Below are 15,519 nucleotides of genomic sequence, written 5' to 3' on the forward strand. Positions count from 1 at the left end.
GTTTAGAGCCATTTTTTATGAGTATTTGGAGGGGTTTGGAGGAGAACTCAAGCAAGTCACTGTTTCACTCTGCCATCTTGGCCGTAAAACTATGTGAACAGTTTTAAGGAGACCTAGAATAATTGACTAGGTGCATCTGTGACCCATACTGTATTCTAATCTCCTGTCCCAATTGTCTCTTCTTGCTGTGAATGCCTGCGTCTGCGGCTGTGGTCTGATGCCACCAGAGTGTGAAGAGAGAAAGAATCACTGGCCAGGTGGAAGATGTGAAGAACAAACTTTGTTTATTGATCTGAGGGCTCAGGCTTATATAGTACTGGATCAAGCAACAGTAACATTAGTATTCATGAAAAGTACAAACCTAATTAAGTGATTTCCTTACTTCCTTGTACCTTGTCTGTTACATTCTTTCCTGTGTCCTGTCCTGTACCCCATCCGTTTCCTCCCTTCCTGCATCCTGTTCTCAAGAGACTGAGCGGGGGGGGGGGTGTAGGGAGGGGGTGAGCTGACATCCTGAGTTTTACAGCTGTCGGGCTTAGTACAAACTACAGGTAAGAACCAGGCTGGCCTAAGCCCTCCAACTCCCCAGAGCCGGCCCTCTATATCTTCTAGAATTAATTAATGGTTTGATGGCAGCCACTTGCAACCAAAGCTTTGCCTTCTGATTGGTTTTTCAAGATCCAACTCTTCCTATACATCACAATCATAACAAGGAGGATTAAAAACTACACAGAACATCTCCAATGTGACAGTGAAGAACGTCACCTACTTACATACCTCATTGGAAGTATAAGGGATACAACTATTTGACTTGAATGAAATACAATAGAACCTTAACAACAATTGCTTAGGTATCACCAAGAGGTGGTATAGACAACTAAAACTTAGTCCTTAGCCTTTTTGTTTTTCCCAACTAAGAAAGATATGAAAATTAGTACTAAGCAAAAGATTGCTAAACACAAAAAAGAGTGGGAAGAAATATATATATATATATACACACACACACACACATATATATGCACATGTACATATATGTATATGTATATGATTGTATGTATATACACATATGCATGTATGTATAAATATATAAAAATGTGTGCATATATAATCTACTCTTATATTGGTACTTGACTTGGTCTGCAGAGATTTGCAGTGAGAGACCATGGGAGAATTGGAAAGACCTATTGACATACTCTAACAGTATATAATCCTTTCTCCTTAAATTGTCCTGTATTTACTTTTCATTTTGCATGTTGTATTCATTTAACAGAATGTAAACCCTTGGAGGGTATATACTGTTTTTCAGTTTATCTTTTTAAATTGATCCCTAGCATAGCACTATGATAAGAACATAGCTATTTATGTTATACTTTAATGTCTGTAAACCGTTTTAATTCATTCTTTCATTTTATCCTCATAACAACGCTGTGAAGTAGGTCCTACAAGTGCCATTACCCCCATTTTACAGATGAGCAAACTGCAGCTCAGAGAGTTAAGTAACATACTCTTTGCTCTACACTGGTAGATGCTTAATAAATGCGTGTTGGATGAGATTGGAATGACCATTAAATGTCAAGAAAATGTCTGCTTGGTAATGATGAAATCTGTCTATTTCAAAATCACATCTTTTCCTTTGCCACTCTTACAAGACTAAGCAATAGCTTTCACTAATATGCATGGGAAGAATTTTTTGTGAAGACCACTGTCAAGTTATGCCTATAGACAATGCCTGTGTTATTTTTTTCTGAAGTCATTGTCTTCATACACTTTAATGATCTGGTGGCTTCAGACATTTTTTTTTTAGTAGACATTACTACTGTCAGAAGGGCTTGCCATTTTGCTCAGCATCTGTAATTTGCATTCAGTCCCTTTATGTTTAATCAGCCTTGATTGAAGCCCACTCTGCAGGGATGATGATTACTGTAGATTTCCTCATATAGTTCAAAATTCCAGCCAGAATTTCAGGCTGTGTCTGATGAGCTGTTGTATATCATTCCTGGAAATAATATTGCCAAGCTACTGTCCATAGGCCATCCTTCTGGAATTGGTCTTCCAACAGAGATGATGTATCAATGCTACTCTACGAAGAATTGTGAATAGTAGCACACATTGATAATCTAGCTAGAAGGAATTAAGGATACAAGCTGTGTTCATGGAATTAAGGGAAGCTAACTGATCTATAACGGATAGAATCTGAAAGCCTGGGGTTGCTGTTTGATACAAAAAACCCAGGTAGAAAAAGCTGAAAAAAATCAGCCACTGGAGTGGTTTTTATTGTGTAGACATAGCCTTAATGTATTGGTATCCACTTTTGTGTCTTCATGATCTTACAAATATTGTTGTTTATTATAGGATCTGAAGAATCTCCAGGAAATCTATTTCTCACTTATTTCCTGAGCTATGAAGCATGGTCCTAATTGGAATTAGGCTAATATATATACCATGCTGGTCAACTGAATCTGTCATTCTCCTTTGTTATCCACCTCTTCCCTATGACATTATTCATGATGACGTGTAGACCTGAACTGTATTTCCTGTTAATGAATCTCATGCTTAGAATTGCTGTCTTTGTAGTGAAACTTACTGGACCCAGCAAGTTCTGTTAAATCTGAAAATGTAAGTGCAGGGGGAGCCCAAAATCCTATTCTGAAGCCACATCATATCCTGTTCATAGCAAAGGAAAGAAAAGGAAAGAAAAACTAGGATTTTAAAGCACCTGACCGGAGCATTCTTTTGAACAGATTTGTTTTGAACTTACCAGACCATGATGAGGGAAGTATTGTCAGATAACCATGCTCTTGTTTGTAGTCAAAGAACTTGTGAGCTAAAAAGAACCTTACAGATCATTGAATCCAATCTTTTCAATTTACAGGCAAGAAACTTGGAGTCTAAAGGGGGTCAGGTAAGTGATTTGCCCAACATTACACAGCTAGTTAATGGCATACTCAGATCTTTTGAATTCCAGTACAACGTGCACTCTACTGTATCATGTTTTTCAGCTATAAGCGAAAACATAACTAGGGTGTGGTCAGTGAAACCTTGTTCAGGGCACACAAATTTAGAGGATACTGACAATACGGGCATTCCTACAACACAGAAAAAACTGAGCTTAGTGCCTAGTTAGCAAAATGTTTAGTTAAGTAGAAAGTTATACATAACACACTTCCTCTTCCACCCCAGAGGAGCTCCTCCCCTGATCAACTCTACCCTGCTCTCTCATCTCATTCTGGGTAGCTTCTTCAGTAGCAGTTTCTTGGTGTTCTAATGTCTATAACCATGGAGGCTGTGTTACCTGGCGTCTTATCTTTCCACCATAGAGCCTTGTAATCTGAGTGCTCTCCCCTGCCACTTGTCCAGGCATTAAGGTGATAGGTATAGCACTTATTGGGAGATATGTTTCTTTCCCCCCACTTATTGACACATTGGCCACAGTGCTTAGATACCTAATTAGAAAATATCAGATCATTTTTGACAAAGAGGAATAATTCAGATACTTTCTAAAGTTAAGAGTTCATAAATATTTATTAAGTGTGTGCTATGTGCCAGGAATTGTGCTAAACACTAGGGATATGACTATCTATCTATCTGTCTATCTATCTATCTATCTATCTATCTATCTATGTATCTAAGAAGTCCCTGCCCTCAAGGAGTTTATAATCAAATGGGAGAAGACAACACACAAAAGGAAACTGAAAAGGGTAAGGGGTGGAGAAAGTATCCAATGCAGTGGCATAATGAAAAAGTCAGAAAAGTCCCAAAATGGTATGGCTTTCTTTCCTTGCTTCCTTTCTTCTTTGCTTTTCTGTCTTTTTAAAAACATCTTGTTAAGTTTAAATTTCAAATTTTATCTCTTTTCCCCACCCTTTCCTTACCCATTGAGAATTCAAACAATCTGAGATCAATCATACGTATGAAGTCATGTAAGATATATTTCCCTATTAGCCATGTTGGAGAAAAAAAAGAAATGAAAAAGGAAAAGCATGCTTCACTCTGCACTCAGAGTTCATCAATTCTCTCTCTGCAGGTAGATCACATTTTTTCATCATGAGTCCTTTGGAATTGTCTTGGATTCTTGTCTTGATCAGTGTAGCTAATTATTTCACAATTGATCATTGTTGCAATATTGCTGTTACTATGTACAATGTTCTGGTTCTGTTCACTTTGCATCAGTTCATGTAAGTATTCCCAGGTTTTTCTGAAAACATCCTGCTCTTTGTTTCTCATAGCACAATCGTATTCCATTACAACCATATACTTGTTTAGCCATTCCGCAATTGATGGGCATCCCTTCAGTTTCTAATTCGTTGTCACCACAAAAAGAGCTGCTATAAATATTTTTGTACATACAAGTTCCTTCCCCTTTTCTTTGATCTCTTTCAGATACAGACTTAGTAGTGCTAATGTTGGGTCAAAGGGAATTCAATTCATAGTTCTTTGGTCATAGTTCCAAATTGTTCTCTAGAATGGTTGGATCAGTTCATAACCACCACTAGCACATGAGTACACCTATTTTCCCATGTCTCTTCCAGCATTTGTCCTTTTCCTTTTTTGTCATGTTAGACAATCTGATAGGTGTGAAATGGTATCTCAGAGTTATTTTAATTTGCATTTTTTAATCAATAGTGATTTAAATCATTTTTTCATGTGACTACTGATGACTTTGCTTTCTTCCGAAAACTACCTGTTCATATCCTGTGACCATTTATTGATTACAGAATAGTTATTATTTTTATAAATTTCACTTAGGTTCCAATAAATTTGATAAATGAGGCCTGTATCAGAGAAACTTGCTATATTTTTTTTTCACATTTCCTGCTTTCCTTCTATTTTTGGCTGCATTAGTTTTGTTTGTGCAAACATTTTTAATTTTGTGTAATCAGAACTATCCATTTTGTTTCCATTGATCTTCTATACATCTTGTTTGGTCACAAACTCTTCCCTTATGAAATACAACATTACTATGGTCATTTACTACGGCGTATTGTATACCTAATCTATTCTACCTATTTGCCACTCTAATTCTTTGCCAGTACCAGATCATTTTGGTGTTTATCACTTGGTAATAGGGTTTGAAATCTAGTTCAGCTAGGCTGCTGTCCTTCATATTTTTTGTTCATTGAATCCTCTGATATTCTTGCACTTTTGTTCTTCCAAGTAAATTTTGTTATAATATTTTCTAGCTCTATAAAATAATTGTTTGGTAGTTTGGTTGGTATAACACTGAATAAGTAAATTAATTTAGATAGAATTGTCATTTTTATTATATTGGCTTGGTCTACCCATGAGCAATTAATATTTCTCCACTTGTTTAGATCTGTCTTTATTAGTGCAAAAAAATGTTTTTAATTGTGTTCATGTAGTACCTGGGTTTGTCTTGGCAGGTAAACTCCCAAGTATTTTATACTATTTACAATTATTTAAACTGGAATTTCTCTTTCTATCTCTTCCTTCTGGTTTTGTTTGTTATACATGGGAATGTTGATGATTTATGTGGGCTCATTATATTTCCAGGAACTTTACTAGAGTTGTTAATTTGCCCTCACTTTTATCACCTACCCACCTTCAGTTATGCCCTTCTTCTTCTCATTTCCTGTTGGGTAAGATAGATTTCTATACCCAGTTCAGTGGTGGGTGTGTGTGTGTGTGTGTGTGTGTGTGTGTGTGTTTATATGTATATACATGTATGTATGTATGTATGTATGTATTCATCCTTCTTTGTAACAATTCAGATGAAGGTGACATTCAAGTGTTCCTTACCTTGCCCCACCATTTCTCCTCCATTGTAAAAGTTCTTCCTGGCATGCCTCTTTTATGTAAAAATACTTTCCCAACTCTTTCTCTCCCTTCTCCTTTTCCCCAGTGCATCCTTCTTTCTCACCTACCTATTTTTTTTGGAGATCATCCCAACATAATTGACTCACTCCTGTCTGCTGTGTCTATGTAGAGTCCTTCTAACTGCTCTAATAATGATAAAGTTCTTAGGAGTTACCTGTGTCATCTTCCTGCATAGGAACGCCAACAGTTTAACTTCATTGAGTTTACCTTTTTATGTTTACCTTTTCATGCTTCTCTTGAGTCTCATATTTGAAAATCAAATTTTCTATTCAGCTCTGGTATTTTCATCAGGAATATTTCAATATTTGAATATCATCTATTTCATTAAATATACACTATTTCTACTTAAGGATTGTACTCAGTTTTTCTGGATAGGTTATTTTTGGTTGTAATCCCAGCTCTTTTGCCTCCCAGAAGCTGATAAATCTTGTGTGATTCTGACTTTGGTGCTATGGTATTTGAATGGTTTCCTTCTGACTGCTTGAAATATTTTCTTTTTGACATGAGAACTCTAGAATTTGGCTATAATATGCAAGGAAGTTTTTATTTTGGGATCTCTTTCAGGAAGTGATCAGTAGATTCTTTCAATTTCTATTTTATCCTCTGGTTCTAGGATGTCGAGGCTGTTTTCCTTGATAGTTTTTTGAAATATGATGTCCAGCACCCTCTCTCCCCCCCCTTTTTTTATTATGGCTTTCAGGTAGTCCCATAATTCTTATATGATCTCTCCTTGATCTATTTTCCAGGTCAGTTGTTTTCCCAATGAGATATTGCATATTTTCTTCCACTTCTAAAAAACTCTTTGACTTTGTTTTATGGTTTCTTCATCTCATGGAGTCATGATCTTCTACTTGCCCATTTGTAATTTTTAAGGATTTTTTTTCTTTAGTGAGCTTTTGTACCTCTTTTCCCATTTGGCCAATTCTGTTTTCTAAGGTACTATTTAATATTTTTTGTGTCTATTTTGCCAAGCTGCTAATTGTCTTTTCATAATTGTCTTGTATTATTCTCATTTCTTTTCCCAATTTTTCCTCTACCTCTCTTATTTGGTTTTTGAAAAGCATTTTTTTAAAAGCTCTTCCAGGAATTCTTGTTGGGCTTCTATGCATGCACATTTTTTTCCCCTTTGAGGCTTTATTTGTAGCTATTTTGACATCATTGTCTTCTGTGTTTGTGTCTTTATCTTTCTTGTCATCATAGTAGCTTCTTAATGGTCAAGTTCCTTTTGCTGTTGTTTGCTCATTTCCCCAACCTATTTTTTGACATTGAACTTTATTGTTGGGCTCTGTTTCAAGGTGAAAGTGGAAGTGGAAGATGATGCTGTCCCAAGCTTTAGGCTTATTTGCATTGCTGTTTTCAGAGCTAGTTCTGGCAGTTTGGAAGTTTTTGGAACTTTTGACGTGGTGTGATCTGAGGAGAGGTATGATTACTGCTTTTCTGATCTATGCCCTGGTCATTACCAAGGAAGTGCCTCTGATCACTTGTAGTCACAAGTGCTACTATTCTTCAAGGCCCCTGCTCCCTCATGACTGCAAGTGTTACTATTCCATAGGGTCTCTGTTCCCCAGTAACTACAAATGATACTGTTGGGCTAGAAAAATGTCTTACCCCAACCTTTTGTTGACTCTGCTATTCCCACAATTTGGTTTAAGGAGTAATATTTTAAAGTTATTTGGAAGGGGCAGCTAGGTGGCGCAGTGGATAGATCACTGGCCCTGAAGTCAGGAGGACCTGAGTTCAAATCCGACCTTAGACCAAATACTTGACACTTACTACCTGTGTGACCCTGGGCAACTCACTTAACCCCGATTGTCTTAAAAAAAAAAGTTATTTGGAGGGGAATGTTGGGAAAGCTTGGCTGTAGTGCTTTCTTTACTCTACCAGCTTGGTTCTGCCTCCTCAGATACTTTTAAAATACTGGCACTACTTTAAAATTTATGTTTTCTTAGTTTTGTATCAGTAATGACCAAGCTTCTAGAAGGGGAAGTTTAAGGTACTTTGGAGACTCTATATCCAAACTGCATTTCTCTTATGAAGACATAATGTGATTCATGACCCATTCAGGGCTATGCTAGAGTTTACTCCTATCAGCCAAGAGAGCCAATTTTCAAAAATTTCAGTCTGAACACTGGGAAATGCTAATATTCAGGGTTTAATTTATTGCATTGTTAATACTTAGACTTAAGAAAGTGAAGAAAATGTTAATAATGCAAATTAAATTTAAAAGTGTGCTATATGTACGATTTTTTTTCCCCTCAGAGAGTCAATTATTTAATTTACCAGTACATATTGCATAACACCCAAGAAAAGGTACTGTGGATACATGTGAAACCATATCATGGGGATTTCTTAATGCAAGTGCTCAGCTTCTGGTAGTCCTGGGGTCACTTCAGACAAGCTATTATTTTCACTGATTCTAGATCTTGCCACTGACTGTTTACTCCTTATGTTTCCTCTCAGCACAATCCTTCTGCTTCTAACGCTAGGTTAGCCATATTCTGTTCACCTATATTGCCCCTACTATATTTAAAAAAAAATTTCTACAGGTCTCAGCTTGCTTAATCATTCTTTAGGCAGCCCTGCCTATTGCCACTGAAGCTTCTTCTTTTGTCTTTGTAGTTTCCCAACCCAGCAATCCCTGCTTAGTACTTTCCTGGATATGCCCACAATAATATGGAAAAATGATTCTTTTTCTATCAGTACATGTGCCCTCTTGACTCCTCTGTTTTTTATGTAGCATCACGTGTGATGGTGTGGAATGGTGTGAATAGAAATAGTAGGAAAGTCCCTCTGACAACCATAGGAAAACCTGGCTATCCTCCATGGTGTTAACCTGAGAGTCATGGATATGCCACCAGCTACCCAGAATCATAGATCAGTTAATCAATCAATAAAGATTAAGTGTGACAATCTCTTGTGTGTATTTCATATAACAACATAAAATGATAACTTTTTTAAGATTGAGAGATATGCTACAACCATTATCATTCTTGGTTGTCCTATAGTAGTGTGGAGCAGTGGACTTGGTATTAACAGACATGGCTTTGAATTTCATTTTTGTCACATATACACCCCATTGAGTTGCTATAAGAAGCAAAAAAAATTTATTAAAAGTACTTTACATGTGTACTACATTGTGTTATTATTTTTGATAAAACTAATCTTTAATAAAAAAGTGAAAGGGACTCTTAAATTTTTCCGGAGCACAGAATTCTACATATTGAAAAAAAGAAAGGGAGAGAGAGGTATCATGATTTAATGGACGGAGAATTGATCTTGGCATCAAGAAGACCCATGTTCAAGTCTTCCCTCTAACATATACTAACAATGTGAACTGAGCAAGTCATTTAAACCCTCAGTGTTTGAGGCAACTCTCTAAGACCATAAGTTGCAGAGAAGATGCTGACCCACATCGGTAGAGGAAGTTTCCTCATCTGAGAATTGCCTTTATCAGTGAACTAGAAGGTGCAGTTTCTATCTACTATAAGAAATATGAAAAAATAGAATTTGATTTCCATCCTTACTCCTACAGGCCTTGTCTTCATGCCAGTTTTGGGCAAGGTGTGTATATGGGGTTAACTGAAACATATTAACTCGGGAAAGACAGTCCAGTGTTAACAATCCGGCTTTGGTGTGAACACAGTATTAAGTCATCGCATTTGCTTCAGGTGAATCCCTTCATAGGGGCTTGTTTAGGGTAGGTGAGAATGGTCATACTGACAGAAGCCATTAATATTTTGTGTAATTTTGTTGATTTCTAAAGTCTAGGTAGAGATGCAGGGAGGGGAGCAGATGAGGAGATCCCCACGAATACATGGCGTGGCAGTTATTTCAAAGCTGCAGCTACAGAGTTATTGTGACTTTTTGTGTCAGTTGACCTGAGATCCATATAAGTTAAAATCTTCTGATACCATTGTTCGATTAGTTGTGGTGTGGTAGAAAGATCACTTTGTTTTCAGGAGGTGAGGGTTCAAAATTTGGCTCCGCTACTTACAAATTAGATGATCTTCACCAAATTACTTCAACTCTCTCTGATTCTTACTTTTCACATCGGAGTGATAATGCTCATATTATGTAACTCATGGGTGACTGTGAGAATCCATTCAAATGAAATAACAGGCATGACATGTTTTATAAGCCATGAAGTGCTATACAATTGTCAACTCTTGTTATCACTGACAATGGGGAAGTAACCTTTTTTTTAAAATAAAAGAAGCTAGAGAGGCAATGCAACTGGTATCTAAGCAAGGCTTAATTACCAGTTTCTTAGCACAGTTTGCTTCTTAAAGTGCACTGTTTATTAGATTTAGTGCTTTATCAAACAATAATTAAGTTGAGAAGCAATTGCCTTGATAATCCAATTAACTCAAGTAATCTCTAACTAGACTTAATCCAAATGAATGTGAGCAATACGAAGATGGACTATAACTTAGGAGACATGGCTTCTTCACTGATTTAGAATATTAACAGGTTCCTGTCACTTAAACAACATGTTTGACAAAAGGTGCCATTAAGTCTGTGAACCCATTTCCGTATTGGCCTGGGAAATTAGAACTAGGCAGCTTTATGTCAGAGATTCTTCACTGCTGAGATTATTTCAACTTCCAGAGTCTTCTTGAGACCTTCTTCAAATGTAATATGTGTTTTTAAAGCATTGTAGAACCAATTATCTTTCTAATGGGAACCCTTTAGTAGAAAGTTATTTCAGGTTAACTTCATGCCATGCCACTTGCACTCCAGCCTTCTCCTCCCATTTGAATCAAAAGTTCCATCCTTACGATCCTGGGCTCTGATAAGACTTCACTCCAATCATCCCACTTCCCTACCATTTTCATGCTATACTGCTTCTGAACTTCCCCATCCCCACCCCTACCTCCCTTTTGCCTGAAGCATGTTCTCTCATTTCCAACTATTAGAACATTAGATTCCTTTAAGGTTCAGGTTAGTTACCATTCTTTTATAAGGGTTTTTTTTTTAAACATTAGCCCCAGTTATTGATTTTCTCTTTATCCTCCAATTGCCTTATATTTACTTACTTCTATACATATTGTCCTTCTCCACTTGCCACTAGATACAATCTCCTTGAGGTTGAGACTATGACATTTTTTGCCTTCTTTGAGCATCATAAATGTCTAATAAGGGTATATTGAATTTAATAGAATTGGGGCAAACTCCATGATATCACAGGTCTGTATCATAAAAAACATGTGACTGCCCAGATTATGGCCCTCAGTAGTAATTAGTTCACTGATACATGTATCTTCTGGCAAATAGAAGAAAGAGCTAGGTCAAAAGTAGGAATGAGCTAGATTTAATTTGGGAAATTACACAATACTTTCAATGATCCCTGGCTGCTGCTGGGGGAGAACATTTTGCAGCTGGGGATGATGGACCAACATAATCAATGAAGAATCAAAATTACATGGTAGGATATAGAAAGTTATTGGATGGCAGTAAGTGGTCTGTAACATATGATTAATAATTACTTGCATTCTAGGATCATCTTAAAAGATGGCTGGAGGAAGATGTGGACTAGTCATAGAGTAAGAGGTGAAAAGTTTGTGGGGGGATTTCTTTGAGAATTTGTTGCAAGGTATGTTGTATCAAAACAAAGTGTATCCATGAAAAGAGATCGAGAATTTTTTTTTAAGAGAAACACCAAAGACTGTAAGAAAACTGGAAATGAAATGCTTCCTTAGGGGGATGTCTTCTTCAGATTAAGGGGAACTGGTATCAAAGCCTAGCTCTCCTGAGAAATGAAGGGAGGGAAAATGAGATTAGAGGTGAACTCAATTGTTGGTTGAATCATTTCAGTAATTTAATCAATAGTAAAGTATTTTGTTATAATACATTACTTGACATTGAGGTTTTAGGAGCTGTGATAGAGATAACCACCAGGTGGCACTTGTGAGCAACTCATGTATGGATTTCTTTCCAAGCAACTCCTTTTCTAACGGTAAATGGCTGCCACCTATCTCAGTTAGCTAATTCTGCAGCTAATGTCCCAGCCCAAGCATCACTTGGTCATTGTTTGGGTTCTGAAGGCTCAGAGTGAGTGCAAATAGCAATTGTTTCTGTTTTGGCCAGAAGCCCTGAGGGTCTTCCCCTCCCAGATTGATTTTTTTTTTAACCAGGTAAAAGAGGCCATACTTTGCCTCATTTTTACCTAGTTTTAATCACTGAACAGGAGTTCCGTCAGAAAAAAACTGAGACCTGGGAAAGACGTTAGCTTAAAAAGTCTCCCACTGCATCCATTGCCATCTCCAGTTGTTCTGGTCTATATCTTGCCTCCAGATGGCTGCAGAGGAGAGAATGAGACTGGTGACTTTGCAAAGCCCTACTTCACTTAAATGTAATTCATTTGCAAATCGTGATATCTCCTTCCAGGATGTTATAATTCTCTTTGAGAATGAAGGACAAACAACCTGTGAATAGTAGTAGCTGCCCCCCTGGGGACCCAACTGGCCAGTTCCAGTTGAATTCCTCCCTCCCTTCCTTCCTTCCTTCCTTCCTTCCTTCCTTCCTTCCTTCCTTCCTTCCTTCCTTCCTTCCTTCCTTCCTTCCTTCCTTCCTTCCTACCTTTTCTTCTTTCCTTCCTTCCTTTCTTCACTCCTTCCCTCCCCCCTCTTCCTCTGTCCACATAGGGAATCATACCCTTACCTGCTGGTGCTCTGCCCAAAGGAATATAAATTTGGTTGCTGAAATCTAGCAAGATATCTTGGGGTTTCTGGGCTAGATTTCTTTTTAATGGACCATGCCTTAAAACCAAATTACTCTGGCTCTCATTGATTGGCCAGGTTGAGTGTACATAGAAATTGTTTCTGTTTTGTCCAGAAATCCTGAAGGTCTTCCCCTCCCAGACTGATTTTACTTATTTGTTTTTGACTTGATAAAAGACTCCATGCTTTGCCTCATTTTTACCTAGCCTTAATCACTGAGTGGGATTTGCCTCAGAAAAACTGAGACCTGGGAAAAACCTTTCCTCAGAAAGGCCAAATTCTCCCACTGCATTGGGGCATCTCTAGTCATCCTGATCTATATCTGGCCACTGGATTCAGATGGCTCCATGGGAGAGAGTAAGGCTGGTGACTTTGCACAGCCCTGCCTCAGTTAAATCCAATTCACTTGCAAGTTATGACATCACCTTCCTGATGTCATGGCCCTCTTCAAGAACAAAGGACAACCAACAACAGCTGATGTTTACCTTTACCATGAATATTTTTCTTGAGAATTTTTTCCTCTCATTCCAATAAACCCTCTCTTTTGAATGTTTCCCTTTTTATTATGAACATTGCAAATATAAAAATAAAACATGACCGAAAGGGACCATTCATAAAACTATTTCTATTATGTTATTATATATAGCTTGTTTTTTAAAGAACACATTAAATATAATATGGTAGGACCAAAATTTTTCTGTTTCTTTATGTCCTATTCTCAATTTTCTTTTGTTCTCTTCTATGCATTTTTAAATATAGTATGTCATTTATGTGTTCCTCTTTTCTCTCTCTCTTTCTTTCTGTTTGTTGATTGTATCATTTCTGTCTTTTTTTCCAAAGTACTTGGCCCATAGTAGGTACTTATAAAATTCCTTTTGGTTGCTTGAAAAGGGGGAATAAGGTTGAAATGGTAGGACCAGGTTAAATGATCTTGAATGCCAAGTGCTGGAATTTGGACTTTAGTATGCAGTGGAGACCTTCAGATAGATTTTGAGAACTGAGATTAAATATGAATTGGAGAATTTAGGGAAGTGTTACTATAATTCATATAAAAATTCTCTACTATATTCCTACTGAGGAGGGGAGGAAGTTTCACTACAGTTCTCAAAACATTACAAATACAGGAACTCATTCCAGATTAAATGCACATAATTTGTCTAGAAATCAGACCTCCAATTCTCCCTGACCTTTGGAAGAAGTACTAAATAAACAAAGCAGAGCTTTCTTTTAGTTAAGCAGTTAAGATACCTTTTGTACTTGGTAGCATTGTTCTTTAAACTGCTTAGTACATTTGTTAGTTTTAAGAAAAGGGAATTCTGTTAATTCAACAAGCTTTTATCAAATACTTTTTATATGCCAAGCAATTGATGCTCCAACATAAAGAGAAATGTTCCTGACCTCAAGGAGTTTGTAGTCTATTTGGGGCAACAGCTTATAGAAAGATAAGTAAATAAAAAGGAATCTCAGAATGGAGGAAGTGCTAGCAACTGGGATCTTTAGGAAAGTCCAGAGGTAGCCTTTGAGCTGATTCTTGAAGGGGCTAGGAATTCCAAGAAACATAGGTGATAAAAGAGAACGTTTAATTATGGAAGAGAGGGGTTTCAGCCTCTTGGCCAGTTATACAAAGTGAGAGGGAGCAATATGACATTATTCTGAATAACTAGGTCAAAGCTAGATTATGAAGGGCTTTAAATGACAAAGGAGTTTGAATTTTGTAGTAGAAACAATTGGGAACCTCTGAAACTTCTTGAGGACTTGTATAGTCAGGATGTGCTTTAGGAATGTAAATTTATCAACTTCGTGAAGTCTAGAGTCAGTTAAATTAAGAGACTATTCTAATTGTCTAGATGAGAGGTAGAGACTGAACTAGGCTGGTGAGTGAAGACAAGGGGATGGAAAAGAAAAATGTGGTGGTAGAATCTTTAAGACTTGGCAAGTACTTTGATACATTGGGTGAGGGCAAGCAAGAGCAAAGGATAACTCCAAGGTTATAAGCCCAGATGACAAGGAAGATGGTGATTCCTTTGGCACAAACAGAGAAACTGAGGAAAGGGGAAAGAACTAAGGGAAAGACAATGAATTTCATTTTGTACACATTGAGCTTCCAGTGACTATGGGGCATTTGTTGTTGGTGTTCAGCTCCATATCCAACTCTTTGTGATCCCATCTGGGGGTTTTCTTGGCAAAGATACTGGAGTGGTTTGTCATTTCCTTCTCTAGCTCATTTTACAGATGAGGAATTGAGGCAAACAGGTTAAGAGACTTGCTCAAGGTCACACGGGTAGTAAGTGTCTGAAGCTGGATTTGCACTCAGGAAGATGAGTCTTCCTGACTCCAATCCCAGTGCTCTATCTACTGTGCCACCTAACTGCCCCTATGGAACATTCAAAGAGAGGTATCCAATGGCCAATCATTTAACAAGAACACATTAAACACTTACTTTGTGCTTACTATGCTCAGTGCTGGAGATATAGAGAGAGGCAAAAATAATTTCTGCTTTCAAGAAGCTCTCATTCCTATAGAGGAAGATAAAGACGAATAATATCTAGAAACATACACAATATATCAATAATAGATGGAAAATAATCTCAGAGTTTCAAAAATTTGTTAGAGAGACAGGGAATACCTTCTTACAGAATATGAGATTTGAGACAGTACAAAAGTGTAGAGATGGGAAATGGAGTGCGTTGTCCCAGGAACTATAGTAGGTGTTAAAAGAGAATTTTAGTGCACTTGCCATTTTATTTAAGACAGCAATAATTAGCTATTTAATAATCACACAATTAGCTGTTTACAGCACATAATATGGGAGGAGAACTAGGAGAGAATAGTGTAATAAAATCCTAGAGAACCAAATCCAAAAGAATAAGGGGATCAACAGTATCAAATGCTAAAGAGATGTCAAGAAGAACGATGTTTGAAAAATGCCATTAATATTTAGCTAATTGTTAGTGTGAAAATGGAT

At 37.2% G+C, this 15,519-nt stretch overlaps 1 pseudogene; it reads left to right on the forward strand.

The window, feature by feature from the left end:
• The first annotated feature begins 2,764 nt into the window (after positions 1 to 2,764).
• Positions 2,765 to 15,519, forward strand: part of LOC144456573 (glycylpeptide N-tetradecanoyltransferase 1 pseudogene) — a 47,996-nt pseudogene continuing 35,241 nt past the window's right edge.

Source organism: Phascolarctos cinereus, unplaced genomic scaffold, assembly GCF_003287225.1.
Source record: "Phascolarctos cinereus isolate Bilbo 61053 unplaced genomic scaffold, phaCin_HiC Scaffold_4;HRSCAF=312, whole genome shotgun sequence".
Taxonomy (NCBI): domain Eukaryota; kingdom Metazoa; phylum Chordata; class Mammalia; order Diprotodontia; family Phascolarctidae; genus Phascolarctos; species Phascolarctos cinereus.